A 15,560-nucleotide genomic window follows, 5' to 3' on the forward strand; every position below is an offset into this window, starting at 1 on the left:
GACCATTATAAGAAATGAAAAAGAGAACAAACTTATTATCTCAAGCATCTAGCAACAGTGTGACAATAAAGTTGAACATTGTGACTACAATTTGCTGATATAGATGACAATTTTCTGTCCTGAACGTCTATCTTTATGCACATTGCACATCTCCAGTTATCGCATAATTTTCATTGTAGACACCAGATAATGATCCTCCATATACTATATGAAGGTCTTCTGTTTTTAATTTTTCTGCTATGAATTGAATTACAATAAAGTTAAGCACTGATTGCTACAGATTATTTATCAAGCCTACACACTTCGTTAGTTATATTTCATGTAACATTTCTAAAGCATCAAGTGTCAACTTTGAACAAAACATGAAAATGATAATCCTGCTTCCAATAAGGATCAGGGCACATAGGCCATTTAGAATAGGTTCTTTGGGGCTCAAATTCTCAAAAGCAGGTTGATGTGTACAAAATGAGGGACTGGAGGGCATATAAGCACCAAACCGTAGTTTAGACAAGTTTCCTGAACCTTGTTCCGAGTTTCTTATTTGTTGCCCTCTGACATGAGAATATGAATCCTGAAATAAACAGCTATTTAGCATCACAATCCATTGATCAAAATGTATGAGTATCAGATTACTTTTTCCATTGGAAAAACCAATTACTTATTAACATAAAGATGAAGAATTCTCCATTTGTTTTCAATAGGGAAGGTAAGTTTATGATAAGTTCTCTGAAATCAAGACAACTAATTTTCAAAGCAATATACACTAAGAAAATTGCAGAGATATGGTTCTCTTTAGATAGATATGAGTACTGTCTTTACCTAACGTAGGCTTTTATAGAGTTTCTTGCTCATTGCATCATTTGTTGTGGAAGTCCTTAAATACATCGTCTTTTTCCTACTTTTTTCCATTCTTATAATTATTTTGATTACTTTTGTTACTTGGCTTAGGCATAAATAATTGGCCAGGAGTGCAAATACACAGCCACAACTACTCGATACCTGAACCATTCCAAAATCAAGTATGTTAAATTGTTATTGCCTTCTACATCACCACCGACTTCCCTCTTTTAAAATCAGGAACATTTACTGCTAGAGTATTCCTTTTTAAAATAAGCTACTGATCATTATGTGGATAAGCAAAGTGAAAGCTCATGGAGGAATAACTACAGATAATCTTACGCAGGGTTTGGACAAAGATAAGATATTTTATCAATTTATACATGGTGTCATCTATGTTCAAGCCTAAATGTGCAAGTAGCATGAGACAGGTTTGAAGATGGCAACAAAACGAAACTATGAATCAGAATATGTTGGTTGCTTCACGGTAGCAGCTATATTTCTTGAGCATTTACCCGTGGACATGGCATCTGAACAAGATGAAAGACATGTTCCTATCCACTAGTTATTGCAGATTTATAATGGAAGTCCCCAGAGAGAGAGAGAGAGAGAGAGAGAGAGGCTACTCATAAATCATAATGTGTTCTCTTAATCTTTTCAAAACTACTTACAGAATATTTAAAAACATGTATACATTTTCAAGAGCGCATGTCTAAGTTTCACATATTTAATCTCAGTTTATTGGATTTAAAGACGCAGTTAATTTTTTTAAACATCCATTTTTACTTTACCCTAGGGAAAATAAGGTGCAAGTCACACCTAGTATAGAATACTAGCAAGAGAAACAGAACAAAGTGCCAACTATTATGGAACCTAAAGTCACCTAGTTAAATATTTTCATTTCTTGTATGCTCCTTTTGTGATTGCAGATAACAATGTGCCTCATAGACATACTTCACACCAATACCTATCTGGGTTTTTTTTTTTTTTTGGAGTATAAATACCTATCCGTTGATCACATTTAATAGTGGCCATATGAAATACTTTCTCAGAATACTTTCACTAGCATTTAGTTTCTGACAGATATCCCACATTTAGTTACTTATTGATATATACGTCAAACATTTCTTTAAGAGGCATTGCAAAATAATGATCCATTGTTTAGGTATGCGGATAAATATAAGAATTAAAGGAATGAAAGAACAAGAGACTGACAGAATCTGTAAAACTTTGTTAGGACTGTGAAACTCCTGCTAATGTTAGCATACAACAAAACCATAGGCATTTGGCTTTATGCTTCTTGATTTATTCTCATTCCTGCACTTAAAATTGACTTTAGGTTCTTGGTTTTACAAGCTAATACATAATCTTGATGACAGGTTGTGGTGCTAATTGGAAATGCAGCTAGTGCACGGGATATGTTGAGAGAGATTTCCCCTGTTGCTAGGTAGTTCATCAAGCCATAAGAGGGCTCAGATGTTCAATTCAAAAATTTGGAAAATCACAATAACTGCTGGTAGCATCCAATGGTTTCTTGTTTTGAAAAAAAAAAATTAATTTTCAAACAGCTTTGGCATAGGAAAGTGGAAACTTGAAACTAGTATGGTTCCTAATGAATAATATGTTTCTGCAGATAGAATGCACTCATAAGGATAGTAAAGTAATATTCCAAGATGGATCATTTGTCTATGCGGATGTTATCCTTCATTGTACTGGGTATTGGCATCATATTTACTTCTAGTGTCTCTGTTTATTTTTTATCATAACATATATTTTTCTTAATTGAGTGATGCTAGGAATACTATAAATTTTACTACATATACCTTACAAACTGAAATGTCACTAATCATAAAAGAGTAATTAACACATTTCTTTAATATATGGTTGAAATAACACCAATAACCTTCATTGTCATGTCAAGTTGTAAACTTTTTGTGGTAAAATTGGTAGTAGTTTAAGCATTTTCTCCTCATGTATATATGATCATTGATCTCAAATATTGCTGAGCCTTTTTTGTGTTGTTGAATATTGTTATCCACCTGCAGGTACAACCGTACAAATACCATTTTCCATTTTTAAAAACAAATGGCATAGTGAGTGTGGATGACAACCGTGTTGGACCCCTATATAAACATGTTTTCCCACCATGCTTAGCTCCTTGGCTCTCTTTTGTGGGACTGCCTAACAAGGTACAATTCAGAGCCTTAAATTCCAGACACAAGTAATCACTTTATAATCTTTAATTAATTGCTCTTTATAAGATGACCAATAATTACTCACCCTTGGTTGCTTTACATTGACTAAGTATCATAGTTCACTGTACAATCAGGCTATTCCCACTCTACTTTTCGAGTTACAGGCCAGGTGGGTGGCCAAAGTTTTATCTGGGAAACTGCCTACAGAAGAATACATGGCGTCATCTGTTGAAAAACTCTACCAGCATATGGACGAGCCTGGATGGCCTAAGCACCACACGCATAAGCTTCAGCAGGACAAGGTTTCTGAATCACATTATTCAATAATGATTCCCCCCACCCCAGAACACACACCAATAAAAATTCACAAAGTATTTCTTAGTTGTCAAGGTGACAAGTTATTAATGATAGATGATAAAATAATGTCAATTGTTGGCTCATAGGAGAACCAATAAAAATCCAGAAACTCAAAGTTTGTGTAAATTGTTGTCTGGCAATATTCAAACACACATATCTTATTGTTCTCATTGTGTGACATGACAGTTTGAGTGTGAAAACTGGCTGGTCGATCAACTAGGATTGCCTCCACTAGAAGAGTGGAGAGAAAAGATGCTTCTTGGTGTATGTAAGTATCTTACTTCTTCTTCTTCCACTTCTCCTTTTGGCTTCAAATTTTAAGGCATGTATTCATTCATTCAAAGATAACATTCAGGTCCTACTCTTATACCCCCTTTATGGCGTAGAATACCGGGACACTTGGGACGTAGACAAGTGGTTGCAAGAATGCTCACAAGTTAGACTTTATTCACAACCATGCCAAAGTAAATTAACGGTATTATTATTTTTTTTTTTTTTTTGAGAATAAATTAACAGCAATTGTTATCTCAAACTCATTGATATAATAAATTCTACACACACATTGTCCATAATTTCTGTAGGGTTAGGATTTGTGGCCGAAACTCAGAACAATGAATTTTTAGAGAATGGGTGAAAGAATTAGATTAATTATGAAATTGACAACAGTTAATCACAACCTACACGCATAAACCAACATGAAGTTACTCATAAAAAATGGAATGACTTGATTTCCGAAGAGGCATATCATTGATCATATAGCGGTTACAATTCTTAAAACTACAGTAAGGTTTTCTTTTTCTTTTTCTTTTTCTTTTCTTTCCCTCTTTTCTCAGGAGCCTCCTTCCTTTATATATCCTCCCTTCTCTTCATCTACATCGTCCACTTGTACCTCATTCGTGAGCCTACTTGAGTATATGTCATGTCAAGCGTCTCCTTTAGTTCTATGTGAGTGGCGGTAGGTGAGGTTACACTGTTCAGGGGTCTTCTCCACATAAATGCGGCCAGAAAAGTTGCTGCAGAGCCTTAAATACGGTGGTAGCAGCTTTCTCTTTAGATATTTCTTCATCCTTATCGTCTTCAAGTATACTTAGAGCTTATTTTGATCAAGATGAGTCCTCGAAAGATCATTTGACATTTTATACGTTCAATTGATCCATACTATTCGCGTCAGAAGAATATAATCTCTTCGGACAAAAGGCGACCTCTTCGGATTGTAATCACTTTTCTTTCTGGAGGTCCCTCTTCCAAATGGCCTTGCCCTTACCTCTCCTTCTCTTCGGACGCATAGTAATCCTTACATGGGGCTCTAGGCCCGCTACACTAGGCTGGGCCTTTTCCCCCCACAATTTCATATATGATATCCCCATTTTTATTGATGATCACATTTAAAAAGTGAAATGGGTAATGTGAACAGACAAAGTATAAAAGAAATATGTGCAAATCAATACCTATAAATAAATGTGCTCGACTGCCGGATATGTGTGAGGTGTTGCATAATTACTGTTTTATAAAATATGGAACTAATATAGCCTAAGCTAATATGTGACTGGTAATTTTGTATACAGACACTTCATTTGAGGTGTCGTATTCATGTTGTATCTGTCTTACCCATCTCGTAACAGTGTTCTATATGTTATATCATGTTATAAATTTTCATAAATTGCTCGTGTCGCCGTATTGTCCATATACCTATACCTATGCCCATGTCCATGTTTGTGCATCCTAGTTTTGTATGTGGTTGTCTACACATTGAGAAGTGGGACACACCAAGACTGAAAAAGTATATCATCAAAAGCATTACATATATATATATATATGGAGTTATGAAATGATTTTGGAAGTGTTTGTACCGAATCTAGTTACTTACATTGGAAATTGAGGTTTTCCGCCTCGTATGTCCGTGTCCTATAGTCAAATTAAACTTTGCGTTCTTTAGTCCTACTTAATTCTCTCACTGTTTAGTACCTTATTTTACTGTCACACATTTACTTTGAGTCTCTTTCACTTCAGTATGCACATAACACTTTCCTTGTCAGTTTAGCCCATTGTTCTTTTCTTATCTGTTTCCTTGGTAGTGTAATGTTCTCTCGTTATCAGTTTTCCTTGTTAGAGTTAATTAGTTCTCGTACATTCCTTTCCCTTTACGAAATTTTGTGTTTTGTTCCTGTTTTGGGGCTACATTTGCGTTGTCAATCACAATACATGAATCATGAAAGCGGCAGAAAAACTATTAGTTTTTCGTTTGACAAACTTTTTGAGAATTACAGTTCTCATTAGTTGCAGAAATTCTAATCCTGAGCTTCTTCTTTTTCTTTTTTTTCTTTTTTTTGGGGATTTAATTCCGAGCTTTTAGATAGGAAATGTTTATTCAAGCATAGCCTACCTTTGTAAAAATTATAAATGTGCCATTTAAATTCTTTTAAATTTTTTTCTTAAACTAATTGTATAGAGTTCATTTTAATAAAATAAAATGAAATGTCTGTAGGCATGCATCCGGTTGGAATTGAAGCTAAGGATTTGCCAATTACAAGTTGAGCGCTTTAACTATTCAGTCATGGATGCTAAGCATGCATCCTTGTACACAGTGAATAATTGTACTAATTTATGTATGTCTTTCGCCTTTCAATCAAACACTAGTTGAATAAATGAAAATTTCTAATTTGTTGTGATGTTTATGAATAGTTCAGAATATTACAAAGATAAACAGAGGAATTCTAATTTTTATTGTAAAATTACAATCATACAATATAGTCAAGATTGTCCTATATTTATCCTAAACAACTAACAAACGAAAAATTGCAATTTTTCTTGTAACATTACTATGAAAGAAATGGTTTTAATCTTGTATTCAATTGACACACAAATATGTAATTTTTCTCGTAACAATTGACACACTATTCTCGTAAGATTACTATGAAAGCAGTGAGGTAAACAGATGAAGACCTTTTTAAAAATGACTAAAATTGATGATCTATTCTTCTAATGGTTTGTTCTTTTGGTATAAATTGAATATAAAGATGGGTTAGCTTAACATATTTTAGAGCCTAAGGAGATTCTTGTAAATAAAAAAAAATTTTAATTTCTTCCAATATCCTAATGATGACACCTGTTGAACACTCCTTTGCAAAATCATCAATTTGATATTTGTGTGTTTTTAACAATTGTAGCCTCAATTGAATTGGTTTCTTTGTACTAATACCATGATGATCATGCCAAAATAACAAAATATTGAGCATGTTATTGATGTGTTAAATGCTTTACATGCAATATATGGCCACATTGCTATGAAGATTTTTTATATGCATTAGAGTATTTTAAATATGAAATAAATAATTTAATAAACTAGTAAATTCTGAATGATGTCTGTATGGTCAAGATTTGTAGCCCAAGTTCAAAAGATGTGGGTTGTGAGCCCAACGAGCCCAATTTAATGAATTTGTAGAGAGCGGTTGAAAGAGTTGGCTGTTTGTGAATTAAACAACGGTTCATAAAGATTTAAAAGATGAACAAGTATAAAATAAACTTAAAACTTGAATAAACTGATGTCCAAGGAGATAACTATTATTTAAAAAGCTAATACAATTCTTAAAGCTACAGTAAATATTCCTTCTTCTTCTCTTCTCTCTTTTTTCGATCTCCCCTCGTGAGAGGTCTTTTACATTTATATAGTTTTCTTTAGACTATCTCTATCGTACACTTGTTTTTCATCTAAGCATTCACTTGAGTATATATCCCATCAGGTATCTTCTTTGGTTCTCCATGAATAGTAGCAGCTGAGACTGCACTGTTCAGGAGTCTTCTCCACATAAATACAGCTAGAAAAGTTGCTGCAGTGTATTTAATGCGGTAGTAGTAGCTTTTCCTTTAAATATTTCTTTATTCTTATCATCTTTATACGTGCCTGAAGTTCATCCTTATCGTTGAAACTTCTTGAAGGTCACCTAAACCGCCCAGGTATTTATTTGATCAATATTCCTCACATTCGAGGAGGATACACTCATCGGACTATATTCCTCTATCTTTTCTTTATGTGATTCTCCACTCCGAGGCCTTTCTCAATCATTTACTCTTCATCGGACGTACCCACATCTTCAAATAGGACCCAAGGCCCAATATATGAATTTGGGCTTTTATCCCACATTGTCCATGGCATAGGACCGTCTCAAGTTCATCATATTGTTTTGGGCCTAAGGAGATAATTCAAGTTGGGCTTTTGCATATTTTTAAATATTAATTGAATCATATTTATGTTTTTATATTTTTTTACATTTAAAATATATACTCCTTACTTTTTAAGATGCAAGATTACTATCAACTATGTTTCTGTGTTCAAGTTCCAATAAAATTTTTTCTCCAAAAAAAAAAAGTTGTTCCACCAAAATTTCATTTTCATCAATTGATAGTATTACGAATCCACTTATTTTTTTCTTATAACATCGTCAATCTTAAATAGAATTTTATTAATTTTAATTTTGTAGAATTTATTTTTACAAACGCAAATGTAAATTGTATTGCTAGTTAATATTTTATAAGCAATACATGCATTAGAGAAAAGAATCTAGCCTTTTATATAATTTAATAAATTAATTGGACTACTTCTATATATATATATATATATAAATATATTTTAAAACTTTTAATTCTAAAAATATGGAGCCAGTCTTAAAATATAAGGGGCTTTCTTCCATTTGGGGCCTTATCCATTGTCTAAATGGCCTAATGGTTGAGTTGCCCCTAGTCTCTAATAGATTAGTGAAAAGTTTTTTTTTTTTTTAACATAATAAAACAAAAATAAAAAAGACCATTATAAGTGATGATGTCGAGAAATTCACCAGTGAGCCACACGATACCTACGTGCTCGAACGTGAACCTGCACAACACAAAGAAGGAAACCTAATAGAGAGCACCGGTGTAGTGCCGGCCAAATACCCTCCGAAGGTTAAGTCAGAAATATTCTCACGACTCTAGGGTGCTAGAGAGGGTAAATTATGCGTACCTCGATTTATGAAGGTATTGGGGCTTTTATAGTAGTCGAAAGTTGACATTTTTTACTTGGAGTCGAAGTCTTTCCTTGTAGAAATCCTCTTGAGGAGTCCCAAACGTGATGGACAAGTCATATTCCTTATAAAGAAGATCTCCATCGATGCACGCAGCTTCTAGAACCCTAATTGCGCTAGGACTCTAATTACCCCTAGAATCTAGGAGGTGTGCCGCAAGTATTCCCATATAGGGATTCTGTCTGACACGTGGCCAACAAATCCGTCCTNTCATATTTAATCTCAGTTTATTGGATTTAAAGACGCAGTTAATTTTTTTTAAACATTCATTTTTACTTTACCCTAGGAAAAATGAGGTGCAAGTCACACCTAGCATAGAATACTAGCAAGAGAAACAGAACAAAGTGCCAACTATTATGGAACCTAAAGTCACCTAGTTAAATATTTTCATTTGTTGTATGCTCCTTTTGTGATTGCAGATAACAATGTGCCTCATAGACATACTTCACACCAATACCTATCTGGGTTTTTTTTTTTTTTTTTTTTTTTTTTTTTGGAGTATAAATACCTATCCGTTGATCACATTCAATAGTGGCCATATGAAATACTTTCTCAGAATACTTTCACTAGCATTTAGTTTCTGACAGATATCCCACATTTAGTTACTTATTGATATAAATGTCAAACATTTCTTTAAGAGGCATTGCAAAATAATGATGCATTGTTTAGGTATGCGGATAAATATAAGAATTAAAGGAATGAAAGAATAAGAGACTGACAGAATCTGTAAAACTTTGTTAGGACTGTGAAACTCCTGCTAATGTTAGCATACAACAAAACCACAGGCATTTGGCTTTATGCTCCTTGATTTATTCTCATTCCTGCACTTAAAATTGACTTCAGGTGCTTGGTTTTACAAGCTAATACATAATCTTGATGACAGGTTGTGGTGCTAATTGGAAATGCAGCTAGTGCACGGGATATGTTGAGAGAGATTTCCCCTGTTGCTAGGTAGTTCATCAAGCCATAAGAGGGCTCAGATGTTCAATTCAAAAAGTTGGAAAATCACAATAACTGCTGGTAGCATCCAATGGTTTCTTGTTTTGAAGAAAAAAAAAATCAATTTCCAAACAGCTTTGTCATTGGAAAGTGGAAACTTGAAACTAGTATGGGTCCTAATGAATAGTATGTTTCTGCAGATAGAATGCACTCATAAGGATAGTAAAGTAATATTCCAAGATGGATCATTTGTCTATGCGGATGTTATCCTTCATTGTACTGGGTATTGGCATCATATTTACTTCTAGTGTCTCTGTTTGTTTTTTATCATAACATATATTTTTCTTAATTGAGTGATGCTTGGAATATTATAAATTTTACTACGTAAACCTTACAAACTGAAATGTCACTAATCATAAAAGAGTAATTAACACATTTCTTTAATATATGGTTAAAATAACACCAATAACCTTCATTGTCATGTCAAGTTGTAAACTTTTTGTAGTAAAAATTGGTAGTAGTTTAAGCATTTTCTCCTCATGTATATATGATCATTGATCTCAAATATTGCTGAGCCTTTGTTGTGTTGTTGAATATTGTTATCCACCTGCAGGTACAACCGTACAAATACCATTTTCCATTTTTAAAAACAAATGGCATAGTGTGTGTGGATGACAACCGTGCTGGACCCCTATATAAACATGTTTTCCCACCATGCTTAGCTCCTTGGCTCTCTTCTGTGGGACTGCCTAACAAGGTACAATTCAGAGCCTTAAATTCCAGACACAAGTAATCACATAATCTTTAATTAATTGCTCTTTATAAGATGACCAATACTTACTCACCCTTGGCTGCTTTACATTGACTAAGTATCATAGTTCACTGTACAATCAGGCTATTCTCACTCTACTTTTCGAGTTACAGGCCAGGTGGGTGGCCAAAGTTTTATCTGGGAAGGTGGCACCGCCTACAGAAGAATACATGGCGTCATCTGTTGAAAAACTCTACCAGCATATGGACGAGACTGGATGGCCTAAGCACCACACGCATAAGCTTCAGCAGGACAAGGTTTCTGAATCACATTATTCAATAATGATTCCCCCCCACCCCAAAACACACACCAATAAAAATTCACAAAGCATTTCTTAGTTGTCGAGGTGGCAAGTTATTAATGATAGATGATAAAATGATGTCAATTGTTGGCTCAGAGGAGAACCAATAAAAATCTAGCAACTCAAAGTTTGTGTAAATTGTTGTCTGGCAATATTCAAACACATATCTTATTGTTCTCATTGCGTGACATGACAGTTTGAGTGTGAAAACTGGCTGGTCGATCAACTAGGATTGCCCCCACTAGAAGAGTGGAGAGAAAAGATGTTTCTTGGTGTATGTAAGTATCTTACTTCTTCTTCTTCCACTTCTCCTTTTGGCTTCAAATTTGAAGGCATGAATTCGTTCATTCAAAGATAACATTCAGGTCCTACTCTTATACCCCTTTATGGCGTAGAATATCGGGACACTAGGGACGTAGACAAGTCGTTGCAAGAATGCTCACAAGTTACTGACTTTATTCATAACCATGCCAAAGTAAATTAACGGTATTTTTTTTTTTTTTTTTTTTTCTCGCAGAAACTCCTTCCTTCTCCTTCTCAGACGTGCTCGCCTCTGGGTCGTGCCTGCTGGTCCCAAGAAGAAGAAGGATAAGGGTAAAAAGGATCGTGAAGGATAGGACGGTGTCCTCGCAGGAGGAGAAACTACTCTGCGGCCGTCCAAGCAGCTTAAGATAGGCGACCAGAGCCAGGAGAGGCAGGTCGTCGACACCACCTCTTCCAAGGTCTAGGCCTGGCTCCAGCCCCGATTGCTCCGCAGAGCCCTTGAGGGATAACGCCTCCCTCAGGACTTCAATGAGGGTAAAGGTGCGTGCGTGGCTGATGCGCTGGAGAGGAGCCTGCTGCTCCCGGCGGACATGGCTGAGCTTAACACTTTGACGAGTGAGCATGTCTCTTCAGCCTTAAGCGATATGTGGGGATGGTAAGCGCTGTACCTCGACTCTTCTCCACTCTTTTTCCTTTATTGGGCTTATAGCACATTGGTTATTCTGGCAGGCTGTCCAAGCTATCTTATGTGGAGGGGGTTGCAAACGACCAAAGGAGACTTCAAACGGGAGCGTGACTGGCGCTGTCAAGCTACTCGGACTCTGAAGAATTCCGAGGCTAACCTCGCCAAGGCTCGAGAGGATTTGAAGGCGGTGACCAGGGGAGCGGGACAATGCCCTGTCTGGTCTTGAGGGTGCCCAGAACCAGGCCAATGAGCAAAACGAGGCGCCTGGGCGAGGCGCAGGACCAATTGCAGATCGCGAGGATCTGGTCGCTGATCTGCAGACTAAGGTGACAAAGGCCGAGGGGCCCAGAGGGGGGCAGAATGGGCCAGAGACCAGGCTCAGCGAGCTAAAGACGAGGCTGACCATGGCAGGGGATGGCCGAGCGCGCCAAGGAGGAGGCTGAGACCGCAGCTTATGCTGATGGGATGGTTGCGGTAGAGGCCGCCTACAAGGCTCAAGTCCCGGGGTGTGTAGGCGATATTGTTCCTAGGTCTGGGCTGAGGCTCTCAAACAAGCTGGGGTGGAGGCCACGTCCGACCTGTGGAAGGCAGAGAACGTGTATTCCCCCGCTATCCGCGAGGCCGCCTCTGAGGACCCTAAGGTTAGGGAGATGGTTGAAGAGGTACGGGCAGCTGAGCTGGGCGAGCCTTCGAGCGAGGAGGTACCCCAAGAGGTAGTGGTGATCCCTTCCGATGATCCAACCCCCACTACTGAGGAAGCAGCTGCTCTCGCCGTACCCCCGCAGGCCATCCCATCAGGCCAAGGCTCGGAAGGGTCAGGGGTTGCCCCTGTTCAGCCTGAGCAAAAGGAGTAGGCTCCTCAGCGTCGCGGCTCGTCCTACTTTCACGTTGTCATTTTATTTTGTTATGCTTTTCCTTTATGTATTTTGGCTCTTGCCATGCAATTTTTATGAACTCATTGTTGTAATGCGAATTTAATCTCCCTTTATTTGAATTGCTTATTTGTGTACGCACTACTTGCTTTACCTCTTTTCCTTAGATCTGTACGATTTAGCTTGAATTGTATGTCGGCCAATCGCGCCAGTAACGATGATAAGGAGAGAGAACGTATGCATAGGCAGCTCTCTTGCATCTCAAGGGCTAGGTGGGGCTTGGTCCTTTCCTAACCTGGGATATTCTGTAGTTAGCCTCCCTGTATACCTGAGTCCGAGGGCCATCCGATGCCCTGTTCTATTTGGCACATTGGTCTGACTGAGCTGTTAGTTTCCCCGTAGGCCTGAGTCCGAGGACCATGCAGTGCCTTAGTTCTATCCAGCGCTTTCATTTCTCTGTAAGGAGGGGTTTGTCCTCGGACCGCTCTGTTGGAGATGATTCCTCCTTGGGTCGGATTATGATCTTACATGTGGCGTTGATCTCGCTTCCAGCTCGAGCCCCCATCTTCTTCACTTACGAAGCATCCTTTGGCCGTTCGTGTTTCGCGCTTAACGTTTTGGTGCGCGAGACGCTCCTTCATTAATGTCTTCGTGAATTAGCACAAATCCAACGGTCTACGGCCCCTTGGAATTTGGTGGCCTCATTATTAGCCCCGCTGGTAACTCTCTTTTCGAATTCTGCATGGATTAATTCTCACCAACCGTCATCCTCTATATAAGACTTTCCGGAGGGATGGTTTCTCCATACTCCATGAACTTCCCAACGCAAACAGAAAAACACACCCTTTCAGCTCCCCAAGCCCCTTTAATAACCCCGTCGGAATTGTGACCAGAGTTGATAGATATGGGGCGGCTTTGGGCGGGTGCGAGGACATCCGTGCCAAGAGTCGCTGTGACCGCAGCCCCACTGGGCTTCCGGCGCGGCAGAGTCTGGGCGTAACACTGACAGTGCCGTACGCGGTGGCCAGGAGGGACGTCGCTGAAGTACCTAACGTCTCTCCCCGAGCGCACCCCCGACGGAGGAAACGCACGAACCTATGTCATGGCTGGTGCCCGAGTGTTGCCGTCTCCAACGGCCAATGCTTGTGAGGAGTGGAGAGAATCAAGGGAACATCACGGGGGAAGGCGTCCCGATGCCCCTGCATCTGCTCCTCGCTTTGTTCAAGCTCCGCCGCACCGAGAAAGGAGTTGTTGGTGGCCTTGAAACAAGCCAGCCCCCCCTTCCCTGCTTTTATTGTCAAGTTCTCCCATTCTCTTGATGCCAATAAAAGCACGGGTTGACACTTCCCTCTAGCTAGTTTTAAGACGGGTCCACCTGGGCCTCTGATTGTAGAACTAGCTGGTAGGAATAGTTTTAAAACACGCCTGCCTGAGCCTCTGATTGTAATTTGTAACTTTTCTTTTTATGAAATAATATCAAGCTTTCTTTCTTTGCTGTTGAATCTTCTTCTCGAACTTTTATCTTTCTGCCGTGTTTGTTTGGCAGTTTTTTTTTTTTTTTTTNTGTTTGGCAGTTTTTTTTTTTTTTTTTTTTCATCATCATCGATCTTCTGTAGGATGATTATTTAGAACAATCGCCTGTTGCGCCGGCCGGCGTACTAGTCCTTCCCACAGACGGCGCCAATTGTAGGATCTGTTTTTGTTGCCCAAGCCCAAAGAATATGGGTCAAAGGCCCAACGAACTCAGAACAATGAATTTGTAGAGAGTGGATCGAAGGTTTAGGCGCTGGCCGGCGTTCACGTAGCATGAACTCTTTTCTTTTACTGAAAAAATACTTAGAACAATTTACAACTGGGAGATGCTCCTCGGCTCCTCGCCGAGGAGGTTTTTCCTTCCCTTTTCTGCTCCTCCCCAAAACCCCTTCCAAAAAACCCTCCATTTACATTTTGCTCACCCCTCTTATATATCCCCCTCTTCCTCCTCTTGTTGGTCATCTATTGGCCTTCCACCTGACCGTCCATCCCATCAAAGGTCATATCCGTGCTCAAGTGGTTCACCCTGATCGATGTTGCCCTGCCAAAGGGTTACATCCTCATTAATGCGGCCAGAAGGGTTAGGTGAGCGTATTCAATGCCGAGGTGACAGTTCGCCCAGGGCTTGCCCCTTCTTCGTACTGAGGTCTCGGACGACCGAGGATTGGGTCATCCTCGGACCCATCATGCGTCCTCGGCATGGGCCATTTAGGCCTGGGTTGAAGTGGGCCGAGGCCACCCGATTTTCTGGCCCCACATCTTTCAATTGGACTTTTATGTGGTTCAAAATACTCTTATTAATGAAGGGTAACTTCATTTAGAAATAGGGTTATAAATGTCAAATAACAAATTTCATTTTGAATTCAAAAAGAAAACTTCTAAAATTTTGGATTTTTTTTTCCTTTCACGTTAAAAAAAAATTACAATTATTGCAGTGCTTATCCCTAAAGTTTATCCTTTTTATTTATTTGAAAAAAAATATATTTCTAAATTATGGTAGATGCAAATTATTAACTTTTACCCAAAATAATAGAAGAGCCTCTGAGCATTACAGTTACTGTTTATCTCTAAAGTTTATTGTAAGGACCTAGGGTCGATAACCAAGGCTGGCCCAGGTAACTGAGACTAGCCTAGCACTGCTTGAGTAGGCCTAATACTATGACAAAAGTACAAGGTATAGGATCGACACTCGAGGGAAAACTGACCATATTTAGGCCGGGTTAGGCCCAATACTAACTAATAGACGAAGGATAGTCGAAGAGGGAATAGTAAGGACTAAGGTTGGTCCCCCGAGCACAGTTAATGTCTTGGGGAAATCCGCTATCAATCACTATTTGGCGTCAGGTACAAGTTTCAAAGGAATCCTCAAAATGAATCAATTTCCTTGGGATTTTGAGTAGAAGTGGAATTGCGTGAGAATTGATGCAAAAGTAATGATTTGGACATCCACTAAGGGGGAGGCTATAAAAAGGAAGATATGATGAATGGGAAGAGGGTTGGCAAACACAGAGAAGGGTGAAAGTTAAGGAGAGAAGAAAGGAGAGTGATAGAAGGAATCAAAGAGGGTTAGGGTTGAACTTGTGACAAAGAAGGGGAGAGGGTTGGGCTGTCAAGGCAGCATTTGAGGCAACATCTAGTAGGAATGCAAGAAAACCCACCAAAAATTAAATTGGGAGCCCAAGTTCTCCATCCCTAAGAGAAGTACCACT

The 15,560-nt window shown here is 38.6% G+C and overlaps 2 pseudogenes; both read left to right on the forward strand.

Moving 5' to 3' along the window:
* The window catches only part of LOC112004089 (flavin-containing monooxygenase FMO GS-OX-like 3), a 50,224-nt pseudogene extending 45,216 nt beyond the window's left edge, over nt 1-5,008 (forward strand).
* Nucleotides 5,009-5,086: 78 nt separating this feature from the next.
* On the forward strand, nt 5,087-12,300 carry LOC112010752 (flavin-containing monooxygenase FMO GS-OX-like 5; annotated as a pseudogene).
* The last annotated feature ends 3,260 nt before the right edge of the window (nt 12,301-15,560 follow it).

This window comes from Quercus suber, unplaced genomic scaffold (genome assembly GCF_002906115.3).
Source record: "Quercus suber isolate HL8 unplaced genomic scaffold, Cork oak 2.0 scaffold_644, whole genome shotgun sequence".
Taxonomy (NCBI): domain Eukaryota; kingdom Viridiplantae; phylum Streptophyta; class Magnoliopsida; order Fagales; family Fagaceae; genus Quercus; species Quercus suber.